This window comes from Arvicanthis niloticus, chromosome 5 (genome assembly GCF_011762505.2).
Source record: "Arvicanthis niloticus isolate mArvNil1 chromosome 5, mArvNil1.pat.X, whole genome shotgun sequence".
NCBI lineage: Eukaryota > Metazoa > Chordata > Mammalia > Rodentia > Muridae > Arvicanthis > Arvicanthis niloticus.
The window spans coordinates 75,836,936-75,852,721 of record NC_047662.1 but is presented as its reverse complement, the minus strand read 5'-3'; the positions used below and the strand labels follow the sequence as shown (position 1 = coordinate 75,852,721).

The window sequence follows — 15,786 nt, the reverse complement described above, 5'->3', positions numbered from 1 at the left end:
AGAGAGTGTAACTCTAAATGTGTGGCCGATGGTCACCTTGCAGTATATGCAGGTGGAGAACTGTGTCGAATACAATATTTTCTTTTTGGAAGTTCTTGTTTCTTATTTCAGGCATTGTCTTAGTATAGAAATATGAATTATGCAATTTACACTGAAGAACCAGTGCCTGTGCTGAGCCTACATTATCAATTTTTTTAATAGTTGTTACAATACCACAGGATTCAGATCTTTTACTCTTTTGTGCCCAAGATTGAAAAGATATTTTCTGGCTCCTTGTGAATGACAACCACAGGATTTGAAGAACTACTCCTAAATCTATTGGTGACAAGGCAAAGAGACATATTTTTGAAGGTTTCTGTATCTATTCTCAGTTTTCCTGTGTGTCAAATTGAAATGCTGATGAGATGCTGAATCTTTTTTTTTTTTTTTTTTTTTTTTTTTTTTTTTTGTAAGTTGGAAAATAACTTTTATTTGTTCTAGGGCATTGGCCAGAGTCCCCTTAGAACTTCTGAAACTGCTTCTTGGTGCCAGCAGCCTTGGTGACCTTGAGCACATTGAATCGGACAGTCTTGCTCAGGGGCCTGCACTCTCCAACAGTGACAATGTCGCCAATCTGTACATCCCTGAAACAGGGGGACAGGTGCACAGACATGTTCTTGTGACGCTTCTCGAAGCGATTGTATTTTCGGATGTAATAGAGATAGACCCGGCGGATGACAATGGTCCTCTGCATCTTCATCTTTGTCACAACACCAGACAGGATCCGACCTCGGATGGAGACATTGCCAGTGAAGGGGCATTTCTTGTCTATGTAGGTGCCCTCGATGGCCTCTTTGGGCGTCTTGAATCCTAGACCGATGTTTTTGTAGTACCGAGGGAGTTTTTCCTTGCCAGTTTCTCCCAGCAAAACACGCTTCTTGTTTTGAAAGATTGTAGGCTGCTTTTGGTAAGCACGCTCCATCTGAATGTCCGCCATCTTCCCGGCAGCCTGAGAAAAGGAAGGCTAGGCCCACTCCCAGCTTCCTTATTCACCGCGCGAGGTCTTGAGCGGAAGTGATGCTGAATCTTTTAAAATCAGACTCCATTTTAGAGAACCTGACCTAAGTTTGAATTCAGGTAAACTAACAGGCTGGTATCTAGCATTAGTTTCCAAGTTGCCCCCCAACAAAACCTGAGCCTAGCTCCAGTCTCTATGCTAATCCTCAACAAGAGCGACATTTCCAGGCTATACCCTCAACAAGACCATTGTCTCCAGGTTATTCCCTTAAGTTTATGATATGACTCCCAGCACCAGCCACAGTAGCTTTCCAATTAGATGCTTGCACACGACTCCCTGTTTACTGCTTACTATAAAGCAGTAAATGTCCAATAGACATTTGGAGCTCCTCTTCTACCAAAACTGTCCTGCATGATGGTTGTTTGTTGGGAGTGGTGCAAGCTAGCCTGAATAAAGACCCTACTGTGAGTTCCATCAGATTGGCTTCTGTATGTGTTTTTGAGGATCACTAATGTTTCCCTGGCACAACACTTACACATTGCATAAAGGGGATTTGGGAGGTGTTTAAGAGAAAAAATTCAGGACCTGATTTGCATCATACTGTGTGAGCTTTCTCAAGAGAAAACTTCATTAAAGGAAGGACTTCTATTGAGTGCTTACTCTATCTGTAGTTTTATTAGGAATTTATATCTCACCCAACTGAACTCTCCTAGGAGACCTGAAAGTAGTATTGTCTGATCCATATTCTGGACAAAAACAAACAAACAAACAAACAAACCCCAAAACTTAACATAAGAAGTTATGTGATTTGACAAAGGTTATTAAATGATGGAGCTAGGATAGAATTTAGGTTCTTCAGGCTGATTGATCTCATTGACTGTTCAAAAAGAAACTCAAGAAAGAAAGAATCTTCTGGGTGGCCAAGATAGCCGATTTTGTTTCACTTTAGATTTGTTTGTAAGTGTTTATCTGATATGGATTGTGTGTGTGTGTGTGTGTGTGTGTGTGTGTGTGCATTTGGTGTATGTGGAAGAGGTGATGATGTCAACAGACCATAGGATAAGAAAAACAGAGAAAAGAATTAATGGTTAAATTTATTTTTAAGCCTATTTATATTATTTATTGACATTGATTTTCAATTTCTCTGTGTTAATGGAATTGAAGAGTCTGGTTGAAAATTTATAATTAGGTAAATAGAATTATTTGAGCTTCGGATGCATGAGCTTCAGAGTAACAGATGATTAGTGCATTTTATCAATTAATCTTCCAATTAATCTCTGTACTTCCATCTCTTCTCCCACATCACTGTTTCTTAGTCACACACAAGTCGTCTTTTCAAAGGGATTTTTTTTCCTTTTCAACTTTCTCTTTTACTTTTTCAAGAATTTCAAGGAGATAAGGTAATAAAATAGCTTGATTCCATTGAAATTCATAGCTTTTACTTTCAGTTTCTGTTAAAATGTGGTCTATAATCAGTTATAAGTAAACTACCAATTAACTCATAATTTTATTGAACACATATCATCTGTAATATGCCCTATTGGAAGAATAGGATTAAAATATAGAGGCATATATACAATGAGCTGTAGGTTGTGGGTGAACTGTGGTAAACCAGGCCCTCATCATATCAGGTAGAAATATTCTGGGAAAAGTAATAATGATTTGTCTTAAAGAACTACTTTTAAATTAGCTTTCTGAATTTATTTAAATATAATGATTTATTGTAATAGTTAACTTTGATTTTCGACTTGGCAAGTTCTAGACTCACCTAGGAGACAGTCCTTTGGGTATGTCTATGAAGAGTTGATTTAACCAAATTTTGAAAATCTACTGTAAGTGTGGGTGGCATTACTCCATGTGCTGGAATCTAGGGTGAACACAAAGGAGGAAGTGAGTACAACACTAGTAACCATCCCTTGGCTGTGAACTTTTCCAATCCATGAACATGGGAACTCTTTTCTTCTGTTATCTTTCTTAATAGCTCCCCATTCCTGCTCCCCCACACCCCTCACTGGCTAGTCTGCCTCTGCTGGCTCAACCCAGACTGAGTCAGAGAAGCACAGCCAGAGTGGTGTCTTGGAGCAACAGGAGAGACAGCCACAGATGGAGGTGGAGGTAGGGGTAGGCTCAGGTTCTTTCCCCTTTGGTTGAACTCCCATCAGGCCTAGCCAGAGATCACCATAAGAAGGCTTCTGATACACAGGCCCACAGGGAACCAGATGTACTTTAAAAGCTCAATATTATTATGCAATCAAACCCAGTTCAACAACCCATATAATTTTAAAAACATATCAATGTAAAGTAAAGAAACTACTGACAACAAAAAGGACCCTTAGGCCCATGATAATTTGTGTGGAATGTTTTTCTTTTAAGTTCTTTTAGATGCATAATTTTCATATTATCTCATGTATTTCAAGTACCTAAAGCACTACTAGGTGAATTCCTGTAATTCATACTAAAGGATATATTTGATCTTGTGTCTGCATTCCAAAAAAACCCAATAAACCAGATAACAATCTGACAAGCTTTTTGAGAGTTGTAAAGATTCAGTGTCAATTTAATGCAACATAACAGTTGATGGGACCTCCACAGTAGTCCGTTAGGGCAACTCATTAGATACACATTAGCATTTCACACAGAAAAAGGATGAAGAAACTCAACCCTAGGAAGATGAAATCTTTGGGTTATTTTTTTCCATTTTATTTTTTATGTATGTAGGTAGCTGTTTTGCCTGCATATCTGTCTGTATCTGACATGCACAAACTGGTGCTCATGGTGGCCTGAAGACAGTTGGACCCTTAAGAACTGGAACTATAGACAGTTGTGAGCTTTTAGGTAGGTGCTTTTAATTGAACCCAGGGCCTCTATAATAGTAGCCAGTGCTTTTAAATGCTTGGGCATCTCTTCAGTCCCAGGAAAGAAATGCTTAACTTGTTTTGGGTAAGTACATATAACAAAAGAGTTATGAATTACACATCACAAGCATAACATTTGGTTTTTATCAGCTCAAGGCACTTTAAGATACAATAAGTACCTTATAAGAGTTGCATGATTTTTTTTGATACATGTATATGTATAATGATCAAATCAAAGTAATTAATTTATGTATACAATAAATTATTGCTAGCCATAGACATCTCATTCTTTAGAGCACTAGAACTGGACCTCCTTCTTAAGTATCCATGGGTTTTGGCTTATAAAGATTAGCTTCTGTACTATTTGCAAAGAACATAAATAATCTTTCTTTTTCTTTGTTCTCTTCAGCTATACTCTTTTATATTAGTCATTTTATGTTAGGCTAATTTAATGTTTATCTTTTAGTTATCTTTACATAGCTACTGTTCCTCCCCAACCCCATAGGAACTACATTCTCATGATTGGTCTCATTGGCAACATTGGGATATGTGTAAAATCAAATAACCCAGATTTTATAATCAATTAGGCCTTTATTAGGCTATTTTCCCATTTGGGGAATACTCTAATTAAGTCAGATGATTAAAAAATGGACATAGTCCAGAGCTATATCATCCAATATAGTATCCAGTGACCATCTTTTTATATTTGAACTTGAGTATAAATTAATTTAAATTAAATTAATTTAAGCTGAATATATTAAAATTTAGTGAAATTAAAAATTAACATCCATTATTTATTCTTACACTTGCCTCCCTGTCTGACTAACAGAAATAGACCATTTCCATTATTACAGAGAATATTACTCTACAAGATAATAATGAGTGCACTGTGATAACAAGGATGGGGAATTTGAGTGATTCGACCTCAGGAAGTGTTTTAGAATACATATAGTTAGTAGTCACAGACTCTACAAAGACTTTCTGGATTTGGTCTGTTGTTTCTGAATGGTACAGAAAATGTAGCTCAGGAAATATTAAAGTGGCAAATATTTACTATGGCTGTTTGAAGTTTGTCTGTCTTACATCTGAAAAAGAAAAAGAAGCCTTGGACTAAAGTGAATATGCACAGTACACAAATATTTTCTGGGCTGTTGATGAAAATGTGTCATAGATAGTAATTTCTAATTTTAAAGCTAAGACCTTTACATGTAGCCTGTTCTTTCTGCCTTGGGAATTTCCCCCAGGTGTATGACCCATGAGGATTTTTGCATCTGGTGAAGGACTATAGCTGTTTTGGTTAGACTTCATCCACATTACTGGAGGGAAGTTTGTCAAAGTGCTGATCCATGTGGCCTATAAAACCAGACAAGGGACCCAGACTCCTTCACTTAAGCCTTACCCACACTTCCTTAGGAACTCACCCTGGAGGTTGCTTGTGCAACCTCAGGCATCCGATGAGGAATCTTGTAAATGAATTATTTTTAATTTAAGTTTAAAAAAATCAAATTAATCTTGCATCTGTATTTCTTGACCTTTGCTACTCCCCAATAATCCCACAGAGAAACCAAGATTTATTTCATGCTACACTGCAATAGTTAGGCAATAATGATTTATATTAACCCCTATGCTAATCTGGTTACCTCCTAGCCATGATGGCAAATAGTTTTTGGAGTTTACTATTGTTCTAGCTCTCTCTGCTTTAGATGTTTCTTCCTGTGGTTTCTTCTCAGACCCTCTCCTCATGTCTCAACTCTGCATCCTCATGGAAGATCTGAAATTTCCCTTTCCCCCTTTTCCTCCTGGCTGGCAGAAGCTTTTGCACTATTCTCTTTTCTCCCCCACCATTGGGTGATCAGCATTTATTGACAAGGCCGAACATAAATGGTAAGAATTGTTTACACAAACTTGAGACAGGAGATTTTTGATACAAGCTTTACATTGCCATGTCTGTATTAAAACAAGATTTGTGGACAGAGAAATCAGCATTTGAATAACACAAGAATATCTTTTACACAGTGCCAAAAACATTATGCCCACAGAAGGTGATTTTCTAGCACAGCCTTCACAGAAGTCACCCAGTGTTTGCCCTAAGTACTTGGCTCACCAATCTCTGCCAGCTAGTGCCAGTATGCCTACCTTAGCTCCATGCTCTCGGGACCTGGACTCTACTGAAGTCAATCCATCATCTGTTATACCATGTGATTCTAATCACATGGCCTTAGCAAAAGCTTTATCCCTTTGAAACCAAATAACTATCAAGCCTACCTTCCACCTTATTAGAGATAAAAACTTATGTCAACACATAAACAATAACCTAACTCCAGGTGTTATGGTTTCACATAAAAACATGAACAATATAAAAAGCTTGGAAAACATGTCTTTCCCCAAATCATGAGCACCACATTAATAGACGTGAATGATAACAATTTAAAAGAAATATAAGTCTCTAAATTCTAAAGAGTAGTTAGAAGCCATTTTGTTTTCTATTGTATTCTCATGCATGTATGTTTTTGAATTCTTTGTCACAGATTAAGTGTCCATTGGTGTGTAGGTTTATTTCTGGGCCTTCAATTCTATTACGTTTATCGAACTGTCTGTCTATATGCTGTCTTTATCACTATTGCTCTGTAATACAGCTTGAGGGCAGGAATGGTGATTTCCCCAGAAGATTGTTTATGGTTGTGAATTGTTTGTCTATCCTGGATTTTTGTTTTGTTTTGTTTTGTTTTTCCATATGAAGTTCAGAATTGCTCTTTCCATGTCTGTGAGGAATTGTGTTGAAATTTTGATGGGGATTGCATTAAATCTCAAGATTTCTTTTGGTAAGATGGCCATTTTAACTTTGTTAATCCTACCAATCCATGAGCCTGGGAGAGCTTTTTATCTTCTGAGGTCTTTAATTTCTTTCTTCAGGGACTTGAAGTTCTTGTCATACAGATCTTTCCATTGTTTGGAAAGAGTTAGACCAAGATATTTTATACTATTTGTGGCTATTGTGAAGGGTGTTGTTTTCCTAATTTCTTTCTCAGCCTGTTTATCATTTATATAAAGGAAGATTACTGATTTCTATGAATTAATTTTATATCCAGCCACTTTGGTAGAGTTGTTTATCAGCTGTAGGATTTCTCTGGTGGAATTTTGGGGGTTTCTTATATATAAACAGAATGAAGCTTTTTTAAGGCTCCATAATTCTTTAAGAACAGGAAAAAAGAAGTTTAAAGGAAATAACTGTTTTTAAATTATTTTCTCATTGTCAGACACTGGGGGTGTGATTCTCCTAGATGGAGAAGTAATTACAACACAGTAAACTTGATATAGAGTTATATAGAGATTTCCATGCCAGTGAAAACAAGGGAAATCAAATCTAACACGTTAGGAACTAGAAAGTTCCTTAGGGTTAAGGAAGACTTTCTGTAAGAAGCAATATCTAAGCAGGATCACAAATGATTTAGTTTAAAAGGAAAAGAGATTCAGTTAGGAGAATCATAGGGGGTGGCTGGTCCTGTTATGGTGTGTGTTAATGCCAAGGAGTATTCAGTTCTGACTTAGCATAAATAATAAATTATTGCATAATGAGAGATTTAGATACAAAGTACATCAACTAACAATCTCTGAATTTCACATGATCCCTGTCCTCAGGTGGAATATTCCTGAGAAAAAGGTCAAGGAAGATAGATATACAGTTATTTTGACATTTTTCAATATACAGGGAATATGTGCTCTAAAACCAATAGAGTGATTTTATAAAATTCTCCATCTTCTCAATCAAACAGCATATGTCTCCAGTGTCTGGCAAACTTTTGACTTTAGCCTTGGCAAAAGTGAAAATTAAAACTCTTAGCTAGTAAGTCAGAGCTCTAATCTTTTAAGGGCCAAAGACAACAAAGACAAAATGTTATGTCTTCTGAGAAACTCTTATAAATTAGTATTCTTACCTCCAGTAGGTCTTCAAATTGAATAGCAAGTATTTCTAGACCTTTCAAATTCTTAATTAGCTGGTTCTGTTGTACAAGCCACTGTAAAACCACCAGAAAAATGGCTGTTCCCTGGCTTTGAAGGCAGAAATTTTGGCTTTTTGCTCATGGGCCTTTGTGCAGAAAGGTTACCACATTCAGTCCTAGCCTTGGTTTTAGCTGGCTATGTTCAATATCCAAGAGAGAGAGAGAGAGAGAGAGAGAGAGAGAGAGAGAGAGGGGTAATCTTTGTGTAAATTAAAACTCCATTTTGATACTATAAAATGCAGGCTTCTCATGTCTGGTATAGGTCTTTGACTCATGGAGGGAGCATACTCAGAAGTAAAACGTTCATTAAAACTGTACTTATGTAATTTACATGTGGGTTCACATGTATTACTGGCCTTCATTTTGGGTAACTTTTTAATAGAATGATTTCTTGTGTGGCTTTTACAGATATCCCTGTTGTTAATTTATCCAAAAACTTCTTTTTTGTATTTATCTTCCCTCTGTTTCCCTAAGAAGCCACACTTTCTCATTTCTCCTATAAGATAAAGTTCCCTATAAAGGGACTTTACTCTCCTCCCACCTTCTTCTGTATTTACCTTCCTTCCCCTCCCTTCAGAGCCTTCCCTTTCTCATTTCCTTGATCAGGTCACATTTATCTTACCATTCTTATCTCTATTGCTTCCTAAACCCACTAACCTGGCAACAGTCACCTTTTACTTTCCTGGTTTCTCTACTTAGTATAGGTTAGGCACTCATATCTGAAGATTTGGAGTTAGGAGTCTCCAGTGAGAGAATATGAAATGTTTGTCTTTCTGGGTTATGTCCCTCAATATAGTCTTTTCCAGTTCCATCCCTTTAGCTGCAAGATTCATGATTTCCTTTTTCTTTACAGATGAGTATTACTCCATAGTGCAACTCCAACAGTAGACATGAGAAGGCCTCTTTTGAGTTCTTGGCAAGGGCTGTCCAAAAGACTTCCCAAACATTTAACTTATTGGTGTCACCTTTGGTTACTTTTCCAGAGGTAGAAGTTAAGTCCCTTGTGCAGAAACAGAACACAGAAACTCTTAAACTGGAACTAATCTGAAGACTGTCTTTCATGGTACCAGAAGGCATTATGCAGTCTTCCAAAGGAGACATATAAACAAAAGGCCTATCTAGCTATGATGTCTATTAACCACATCAATGACCAGCATAGCACGATAACCTTAAGCGTGCAGTAGTGGCATGCACACATTGCTGCCAACAGCTCTCTATTTGGACTTCAGAGATGCTCAACAAAACAAAAATCATGGCTGGCGCTGTAAACCAAGCCAGCTACAGAATAGTGAAATCATGGATCTTGAAAAAGTACCTACAACCACCACTTCACTAAACTAACAAAATCAGTAATTCATCTCTAAATACTCTAAATATGCATCTTTAAACCCAGAGAAAAGTGTAGTCTTTAACCCTCATCAAGGAACCTTGTTTTTGCAACAAACAAAGACCACTATAGAAAAACACAAGAAATCAAAATGCAGAATTGTGGTGCCCAGTTTCAGTGGACAGATCTTTAGAACACTCCTGCACCTAAGGTTTGGAGACATTGCAGAAGAGTGGGTATAAAGAATGTAAGAGCCAGAGGATCAGGGGATTTGTTGTGTAATTGTGTCATCTGCTAACATCAGAAAGCACATATAAAATTTGTTCAACATGATTGCCCAAATGTGAGCTGAACAAATTGGATACCAATGGCCATACCAAACTACATGGGGAAAAAACTCAAATGGCCTCAACTCTACACAAAGAACTATAGGTAGCCGAGGAAAACTGGGAGCATGAGAGGTGGTCAACCCAGGGAAAAGCAGACCAATTGGCTGTCGGTGCCAAATGCTCAGCCCTGAAAACATATATACAAGTAACATGATATGCAACAAACGTTTATGTGTATGTGTATATGTATGTATATAATGTACCTAATATATACACGCAATAACAATTAGTAAATAAAAGGCCATGATTAATAAGAGAGTGAAGAGGGATATATGAAAGGGTTAATAAGAAGGAAAGTGATCTATCATGTAATTATATTTTAATCCCAATAAAAAGATGGAAGTGTTTTTTGTCATTCATTAGGATATTCTATGAACTGTATATAAGTCACAGTTCTATTAAGGAATTCCTTGGTTTTTTTTTTTGTTTTGTTTTGTTTTGTTTTTTTTGTTTTTTTTGTTTTTTTTTTTTTTTTTTTTTTTTGTTTGTTTCTCGAGACAGGGTTTATGTATAGCCTGGGCTTTCCTGGAACTCACTCTGTTGACCAGGCTGGCCTCGAACTCAGAAATCTGCCTGCCTCTGCCTCCCAAGTGCTGGGATTAAAGGCGTGCACCATCATAGCCCGGCGAATTCCTTGCATTTAAAGGCTATTTATGAACTTTGAATAACTTTAACAATATCTACAGCATGGAATGGCTCAGTGTTTCCTTATCACCTTAAAATCAGAGAAACATGTAACCTTAATTTTCTTGTTTTAGTAAGAGGCTGGTTTGTTTGTTTGTTTGTTGGGTTTGGGGTTTTGTTGTTATTTGTTTTGTTTTTTGTATTGTTCAAAATAGAATATTTTCCAAGAATATTCTGACTTTTTTTCAAAACCATTGATAATTCTTATTTTCTTTCATTGCACAGCCTGAAAACTGGAAAATCTCTCTCTCTCTCTCTCTCTCTCTCTCTCTCTCTCTCTCTCTCTCTCTTTGTGTGTGTGTGTGCGTGCGCGCGTGTGCATGCACAAAAGAGGCTTCTTGTATCCCAAGTATGGTGGTTAAGGGAAGTATAAATCAATCTTCCAAGAATTGCGATCCTGTTTGTATTCCAGTGGGAAAACCCATTTGTGGTTATGCTTGAGTGGCATCCTTTGGCAGGCTTGGGTAATGAACACTTCCCCACAATACAAGGCTTAGGAGTTCTGCTAAGTGAACTGAGTATTATATGCCTTTCATTTGAAGAAACTCAATCCACATATTTTATTGAACCGGGATTGTGTCTTGTGGGCTGCTTTTGGAAAGATGTCTTGTGGTGAGTTTCAAGACACCTGGACAAATAAAACCACTGTCTGAATTTCCAGAGGGCTTTCTCTGGGTGAAAACCAAGAAGCAGCTCTGTCTGTACATTTGGAAAATACAAGAGTAGGAACTCCATATTATGACTGACTGGTACCCTGTGTAAATTTTGGAGGAGGAGCAGGGGAAGAGGAAATAGGCATGTACATCAAATTAGTTAAAAAACAGCAGCCAGGTCCAGGAAATGCTGAATGCTAAGTTTGGGAATGACCCATTAGACTATAAATACCTCAAATATCCTCTTTAAATGCCAGAGTGGAAGAAGGAATAAGGGAAGAAATAGAGAACAGTTACAGCAAAGGAAAGAATAGACTGCTATTGATTTGAGCATCTGTTTAAAGGCACCAGACAAGGGAGTATCAGACAAGATATCATCATTAAACAATATAAATGAGAATCTCCTTAGATTTGTATAATTTATCTCTTGAGATGATTGTGATATGTAGCTTCAGACATTCAAATGGAATAAAGCTCTGACTCTTTATGGAATAGCATTTTGAATTTGACGTTAGGGATGGTCATGAAATAAGATTATGTAGAAGACTTATATAGTAGGAAGGTACAAAATGCAACCCATTTATCCTATTTACATAATTTCTCCACAAATTACCTACCCTGTCTATGAAAGTGGTAAATGTTGAATTACTTGAAAAAGAGTTTTATAGATGATGTTAAGGTTCTTTAAATAAGACTTTTTTTCCTGCATAGTTTATATGAGCTATGAATTCCATCATGAGTATCCTGAGTAGACAGAGGCAGAAAAACATTAAACTAGTGTAAGAGAATGAGGCTGGATAACATCAGTCACAGGGTCAAGGAATATTAATCCCCACCAGGGGCTAAACGAATCAAGTAAAGGCTTGAGTCTCTGGAAGGAGAGAAAGAGAAAGGGTTGAGATCAGGGCTATCTCCCAGCAGAGCTGCTCTCCTTCCCTTCCTTTGTGAGGGGCTCACAAGCAATTATTTCTGTCCCTTCCCTGCATACTCTTGGCTAGGTGTCCTTTGGACTTTTAGAAAAATTTCTCATGTCACTGTTGTACTGGAGTTACAGATATATGTTATCATCACTGGGTTTTTACATGGGCTTCAAGATTAGGCTTTCAGTAAAAATGCTTTTATAATCACAAACAGCAATCTCACTGGCTCTGGTAATGAAAATATAAGAAAGATTGTATTGAACTTTGACTGTCTTAAGGATGGCACAATATTTATACCTATCATCCATCTCATGATAACCCATGCAAATGTCTCTAATAAAGGCCTAAATAAAATCACTTAGAAAAATAATTTTGAAAAATTGCATAAGCCTCAAAGGCTCCAGAGATTTGGAAAGCAAAGTAAGTGGAAATAGATGTAGCTTGCCGTCTCACCCGTTGTGAAGGCAAAGCGGATGCGGCTTGTCTGCTCGTGCACTCCAAAGATATTTCAGATTTTACAGTTTGGCTCATTTCTTGACTTAATTTATTGCTGTTTAATCCATTCATTGACTCAATGACCCACCAAGTGCAAGCACTTTACCAGGTTAAGATGTTTTCAAGTATGAGATGCCTCCATCCTGTTCTTAAAAATCCATAGTGGCTATGTCTTGGCCCATTCCCCAGTTTTCTTCAGTGATTTAGAATTCTCATGCTTCAGAGATTTGATTTCTCCCTACTGTGTATTATAATGAAGAAAAAGAAGCCACGGATTTGAAAGAAGGAAGGGGGGAGGGGCACAAGGGAGGTTGGGAGCTAAGAAAGGAAAAAATTCTATAATTATGTTATAATCTCAAAAAAGACATTAAAAATTCACTTTATGTGTTTACATTATCAGCACAGTTCATGAAAACAATGGTATTTTAGAGCCTTGACTTAACTTCTATCTGGGAATGTCCTCATTTTAAACTGTAATTCTTGAATCATGTTCACACTCCCATAGCAACTGGAGACATGGAGTCTGGGAACCAAGACAAAACTGAATGCATTAATGTGCAGTGCCTGTACTTACTGAATAAGAGTACAGTAGCTAAGCTGACTATTGTGCTGAAGAAGCAAAACCAAAAACAAACAAATAAGCAAACACCCTAAAAACAAACCTAGAATACTAGAGAGGATGATTCTGAGTCTTAGGGAAGCATAATTCCTTAGTCCAGAGTTTGGAGTCAAACTCACTCTTGTAAAATTACGAATGCTACAACATGAAGACAAGAAAACAACCTAAATCTCAGATAGAAAGCACTGGTTTCTGGCCACTGTAAGAATGACTGAAAGCAAGGTCATAAAGGTTATTTAGGAACTGCTTCAAGCCAGTGAATACTTGACAGTGGTAAATGACAGAGTCCTAGGCATCCTGGGTGTGAGGAAAAATGACTGGCAAGAAAGAAAATTTGGGGTTTGAATAAACATGTTTGTTTAGTAAGTGTCTAGATCAGTGTTCACTAAATGATAGGTACGGAAAAACATTTTTTAAAAATGAAATCCTTTTGTGTATGTATAGTCAGAGGTGTGGGGAGCTGAAGCCTGGGGTGTCATTCATGGAGTGCATTCATTCCTTTCTATAAAATCTACTTCTAAAAGCCAGGGGATCAATTTTTTCTGCTGTGCCAAACCTTTTGTGTACAGTAGGAAGCAAATGGCTTAATTCTCTGACTTTAAATTTCTCTATGTGCCATGAAGACTAACAGAATTATTTTTAATGAAGTTATCACTTTGAAAGAATAAATGGTAAATCTTGAGATTGGGCTTTTCCTGACTTCACTTCCTGGGTGCTGGCATTACAGGGATAGTGTGTTAATTGCATGACTCATCAACTGTAGAATTTGATACATTAGGTTATCAAGGAATAGCTACCACAAATTAAAATAGTGATAGTAATCATAGTAAGTTGAACTGACAAATCCCTCTAACTGGAGAATCTATATGAAGGCAATCACTCAATGATTCCTTTGTCAATGTTCATTACTACATTTAAGTCTTATGGCAACTTTGAATGGCAAGAGTAGTTAAACTTTAACAAATACAAAAGCTGGCGGTCATAAGAAGTTCTACGACTTTTAATTTATAACTTAAGAAGGCAGCACAACTATTAATGTGGATCTGGATCTTAAGTGCAAGCCAGTGGTGGTAGTATTTATCCTAACTTGATTTCCCATCAGTCTTGTATTCCATTGTAGGGAAGAGGAGACAAGCATCATTTTCATGTCATATAACTGACATGGGGTCAGTTTATGGTTGTTTAAGCCTCCAGGCGACATGCACAGTGGACAGTGTGGCATAAATAGCTACCTTCACCTCTTGACAGGAAAAAAAATGTTCTGAGAGGCAATTTAATTCCTGAAGTCACTCAATGTCTTGAACTGGAGTTCATTGTCACCTTAACTCCAAAAGACACAAGTTTTTATTATGCAATAGATTTTCTACCCATTGAGCATTCCTTCCCAGCAGGAACTGTGGTAGATACTTTATTGGTTTTGTTTTTGTTTCTGTTTGGCTTTTTTGAATTACTTATTTCCAAAAATATTTTTTAAGAAATATAGAATTTTGATCCTTATCTTTTTGTTGGGGAACCTGACTCCTATTTCTGTTGAGAAAGTTAAGAAAGTCATTGGATTAATTACTTTTCCAATCTTTGTGACATACTATCTGATATTCTATTAAAAGAGCAACAATTTATTTGGGTTTATACTTTCAAGAAGACACAGTGACCCAGGTGACTTCATCTGTCACCTAACTGAAAGAATGTAGCACAGCAGCTTTTCACATACTAGTGGGTCAGGAAGCACCATCAAGATCTGCATCTACCACTTTACTTTTGCTATTTAGGCTTCAGTTCCATATGTTCCCTATATTCCAAAGGTTACCAGATGGGAACCAGGTAATCCTGAGCCTGGGTGGAGGATTGTAGGACCCCAAAGGGCTGCTATGCCCTGGCTGAGAGTGTGCTGCTGTCTACAAAGTAACATTCTGCAGTTTTTCTGAGAACCAAACATCCTTTTGAAGGATGATGCACAGGAAGGGAATTTACACTTGACATCCTATTGCCCCCCAGTTGAGTTCCTGTTTTGTTTTGATTTTGTGTTTTTCCTTCCCTGGCTTGGTATATATAAAATACTTGGTATATATAAAAAACCTGGCCAGTAAAGGCATTGGCATTCTCTCATAACAGAAGACCCGAGTCTGAGTCTTTAATCCCCCAGGCCTACAATGGAGCTCGGTACCACAGGCAATGCTGGAGTTGTCAGGGGATGGTAATTCAAATTCAAATCATAAAAGTAGCTCTATTGAAGTTAGTAGATCTGGATATGTCCTGATTCCTAACGTGATCCGATTTTCAAAATGATAAGAAATTCTCTCTCTAACTTCTTTTCCATCAGTTTTCCGAGAGAAGTACAATTTCACCAGTAAGCTCTAGAAGTGGCAGTACTGCTAGGCAATTCTTCCCTGAAATTAAAAAGAAAAAAATTAAAACAAGACAGTAGCAAGAATACAAAAACAACTTACAATGAAGACTTTTTTTTTTTGATGGAGAAATGGAGAAGTGAAAAAGGAACTAGTTTTAGAATATTCAATCCAGCTTTTGTAAGACTCACCTAAATGTGTGTCCACAATGTAGAGATCTATGAAAACAGAGGCCAGCAGGTTTGTCAGTGTTGTGGAAATGTGCCAGGTTTGTTCTGGGCTCAAACATGGGGTGTATTAGCATGCTTGTTTAAGAAGTGACTCTCAAACAAGGTAATCACCCAGAAACTCTATAGCATCCATATTACTTTGTTTTAAAATTCAGCAGTTCTGGTTTGGATCCTGAAAATTTTTCATTTATTATAATTTTCATTATAATGAGATGGATGATTTTAGTGATCATACAAAGAATCACAGTTCTGTATTATACACTCACTGAGA

General features: G+C 37.2%; 1 pseudogene; it reads right to left on the bottom strand.

Moving 5' to 3' along the window:
- Positions 1–495: 495 nt before the first annotated feature.
- On the bottom strand, positions 496–1,019 carry LOC117708958 (small ribosomal subunit protein uS17 pseudogene; annotated as a pseudogene).
- Between the last annotated feature and the right edge of the window lie 14,767 nt (positions 1,020–15,786).